This window comes from Odontesthes bonariensis, chromosome 13 (genome assembly GCF_027942865.1).
Source record: "Odontesthes bonariensis isolate fOdoBon6 chromosome 13, fOdoBon6.hap1, whole genome shotgun sequence".
Taxonomy (NCBI): domain Eukaryota; kingdom Metazoa; phylum Chordata; class Actinopteri; order Atheriniformes; family Atherinopsidae; genus Odontesthes; species Odontesthes bonariensis.
This window is the reverse complement of record NC_134518.1, coordinates 33,079,298-33,083,302: the sequence shown is the minus strand read 5'-3', so window position 1 is coordinate 33,083,302 and position 4,005 is coordinate 33,079,298. Positions and strand designations below refer to the sequence as shown.

At 41.7% G+C, this 4,005-nt stretch overlaps 2 long non-coding RNA genes across 2 annotated transcripts; one reads left to right on the top strand and one right to left on the bottom strand.

The window, feature by feature from the left end:
- Positions 1-554: 554 nt before the first annotated feature.
- LOC142397413 (uncharacterized) lies at positions 555-1,843 on the top strand. Its single transcript, XR_012772703.1, has 3 exons — positions 555-639; positions 1,389-1,519; positions 1,762-1,843. It is a non-coding gene; the product is annotated as an uncharacterized LOC142397413 (long non-coding RNA).
- Positions 1,844-1,895: 52 nt separating this feature from the next.
- LOC142397412 (uncharacterized) lies at positions 1,896-3,009 on the bottom strand. Its single transcript, XR_012772702.1, has 3 exons — positions 2,849-3,009; positions 2,192-2,338; positions 1,896-1,981 (listed from the first exon to the last, which is right to left on the bottom strand). It is a non-coding gene; the product is annotated as an uncharacterized LOC142397412 (long non-coding RNA).
- Positions 3,010-4,005: the final 996 nt, after the last annotated feature.

The window sequence follows — 4,005 nt, the reverse complement described above, 5'->3', positions numbered from 1 at the left end:
GTTAATCACGATTAATCGCATTTGTATGCAAAATCCAAAAATTAATTCAAAAGTAGTGTACAGCCTTTAGCATTTAGTTTTATTTTAAATGTGCTGCCATATGAATGAAAGTGCCATAACATTTGTTGTGCAAACACACTTTTAGCATCAGCATCTTTCTGTAGTTTTTATGTAGAAGCCTCGCTCCACTGTCTGTTTCCTTGAATGACTTGCTGCTATCAGTTGTGTGTTTTGCCTTTAAAGTTCCCATGGCATGGTATAGTAGCGGCGCTTTAAATGGGCTTTCGGAGGCTTCAGGATGTTATACCCCCAGCCGTTCTCAAAATTCACCCGAAAAACGCAGATTTGGCCACTTAGAAGAAAGCCGCATTTCAGAGCTCTCTCCAGTGCCCTGTTTTCCTAATGAGAAGCAAGGAGGAGCGCGAGGGGTGTGTCATGGCTGAAGGGGGGCGTGTCTGATTCTCTGTTTTGGCTCCGCGCATGTTAGCTGCCTGCTAGTAGGAAAAAAAATAGAAATGGCAGGTGAGCAAACCATCGTACCTTTCGCCTTCAACCCGGAATCGGACCCTGAAGCGAGGCGCAGGCAGTTCAGCAACAAACTGCAGATCAGCAGCGCCTTCAGCAAAACGTCTCAGAATGGTGAGTTTGAAATGTTATGTCTGGAAACGTTTATAGTTGGGTCGGTCCGAACCACTGAGGTGCGCAGATACTAGCAGTCGCTTAGCCTACGGTAGCCTAATTAGAGCAGAAATTGTAGTCACTACGTCAGGACTACCTAAAATATTATTTTTGCTTACAAAACATATAAGTTCCCAACTTATTTTGCAATGTGGGCACGTATTTGCAGTGCTAACATTAGTGAGTATGGCTGCTGGCATCTCCAGTCTCTACACCAAGTAACTTTCTCAATGTCGCCTTGCATTGTACAACAGTAACACTGCCAAAGTATTTCCCATAGTACACATTGCCAACATGCAAATGATTCTCCACCCAGTGTTGACATAAGGGGAGCGATTTATAACCAAGTCTTCTAGACAAAAAGGTTTACATGCTGTAATATACAAAAAAAAAAAAACATACCTCATCATATCCTGACCAGGTGCTGGATCCAAAGTGTAACTACACGAAGTGAAACTTATGCCACATATTTCTGTGTACACCTTTTTAGTAGCCTATCTTCACTGGGAACAGCCAGCTGTGCGTTGCCCATGTAGTTATACAGTAGCCTATGGCATGCAAAAAACATGATAGTAGTCTGACCAGCATGTAATTATTCTCATGCTCACCTGTTAACTCATTTACTTGCCACTAAAGATGTTTCATTGTTATATTTGCCGGCATTACCTGAAAACAGAATATCATTACACTGCCTTTTTTTTAAAAAATAGGTGTCAATGTGGAATTTGCGAGATAATGCCCACAGAAAGGGAGAATAGATGCTGCATGGAGATCCCTCAGGTAACACTGTAAACATTTGGATCTACCTGTTTGGCAGTTTACGCCTGAGAAGAACGCATCGGTAAGCGTTGTAAAATAATCACTCATAGCCACATACATAGAGTTTACAGTACACCCACCCAACAGAGCCTGATAATTCAACTATGCAGACAGTATGAAGAGTGTTTGTAGATTTATTTACAAGACATTATTAAAACACAATCAAGAATAATCCATAGGAATATGTAAATATGTACAACATAGCAATAACAGAAGAACAACAACATTCTCTGCAAGTGTCATTTTTTCTATCTGTTCTTCCAGGCGCTTCAGGTATTTGGCCTACAGGCAGCTCGTGGCGTGGTGCTGGGGCTTTTTGGGTCGCCGGATCAGAGTGGTCATTCCTGCCTGTGTGGTCCTGCGTATCCGTGCCGACTACCCCGATGATGAAGGACACTGCACCGGGTTTAGACTGCCTCGCGTGTGAAAAATTAGGTCCATCAGGACATCCACATTCCCTTTTCACACAGAACATTCATACACACTGTACACACACAACATTTGTATATTTCAGTTAGTCATTTGTACATTTCAATGTTTATTTATATATTTATATTTGTTCTATATATATTTATGTTTGTTTAGATTTCTATTTCTCACATTTTTTGTATTCCTATTTGTTGGAATTAACCTCAGTAAATTTGATACAGGCAAAAGTAGTTGGACTTGAATTCTTGAACTTTTGAGGTCTTACCAAAGGTTGGCTTAGTCTTTTGACGTTTGACTGCACTCTCCCTTCTTGGATTTGGGAAAGGAGATTTTGAAGAGAGGTACACCGTCAGCTGTCTGGGCCTGTGGTCGGTTCGCATTTTCATTAAAGTGGATCGCTGCCAAGTACAGTCTGAAAGTACAAGAAACAATGTAAACGGTGTTTCTCACAGAATTTTCATTTGTCATGGTGGTGGGGGTTAGCTGGTAGAGACACATGTATCATCATGGGAGAGCATATGAAAAGCTCTTTTCCAAAATGCTATAGAAGCTGTTCTCATTACTTTTTTTTTTTAATCTGATTTCAAGCATCAGGAAAGTGATATCAGCTGAGATAGCATTTGAAACATTTAAATGCTGCTTTTAATGGTAGTAACAAATAAAACAATATTTTTGAAAGTAGGTATAAAACATTTTGGAAAAAGCTTTTCATATATTGTGAAGTTTCATAGGAACTATGATCTGAAAACCCCCTAAAAGTATACATTTTTTGGTAAATCAAATATAAATTACATTCACAAGACAATCTTTTCAGGGGACCTGGTCTAGGTGTTTCGTGCCTTATAGTGCTGGAGAAACCCGGCTCAATAATGACATTTCAGACAACAAAAACTTTCAACAACTACAAGGTAAAACATCTCACCTGCAAAGCATTCCACTATAGAGAAAGACAACATTCTTCGGTGTGGCTGCAGTCCTAGTGACAATGGGGTCAGTCTGGCAGGCAGCATCCCTGGTCCGGGATGTCTGGACGTGAGCACTTGATGTGCTGGCCAGTGAAGAGTGAACCTGATGCAGACAGAGAGCACACATCTATGGTTCGAAAGCCGAGCATTACACTCATGATAAACTGACGTGTCACGACAGATTTGAAGTAAAATTGTGTTCGAATTGACAGATACGTAATGGTGTATGTTCGAGGGAAGTCAGCAAACGTTTGCTAAACATCCTTCACCCAGCCACAACACCCGATCGCGTATCACACACGAAAGACGCAGAAACGACTCGACGTTTAAAAAAAAAAGTCACCAAACCGTAACAAATGCTTACAAAATATAAAGTCACCAATCTAAAGAAAGGCTTACAAAATATGAATTGTTATCGTCGGGCGTCATTTTCCGTGTAACAGACGTATCTAGCCGCAGAACAGAACTAGACTTGCTTACCTAAGTATTCATGCTGTATGTAGTCCCCTACACGTAAGATACTTGGTCAAAAGACAAATGTCTTGTTTTACAACCAATTTTCCAAATCTAACCAGTTTAACAGAGTATTGGTTTTGTAGCGCAGTGTAGGTTTCATGGATAAATACCTCCACAGCTAATGTTGGCTAGTTAGCTGCCTGTCACCCATAAAGTGCTAGCGGCTAGCAAATAATTATGACTTACTTGATCGGTGTGGGTAGCTGATGGACCGGCAAGGCTTGGCACTGATCCAGGCTTCAACTTCAGGTGTAGGGTTGTGAAAACATTCCTCTGAAATGTGTCGCGCAAACACTGACGCTCTTTGGAACATGCATGGGCACCCGTCCCTCTAAATGAAATTAGCCATTCCGTTTTCAAAGGGACAGCGGATGGAAGCGCAAACAGACTCTTCTCTTCATCTTCACATCCTGGCACTGTACATTTCGCATGGTAACGTCGTTTGGAAGCCACTGCTGTATCTTCTGTGACTGTCTTCAGTCGTGGCGAGTCTCGGTCTACGCCACATGAGTTGGGCGGGTAAGATACAGGTAGTTTACCAGCAGTGGGTGGAGACAGAGGGCGTGGCGGAGAGAGGGGGTGGGAAATTTTGATGAGC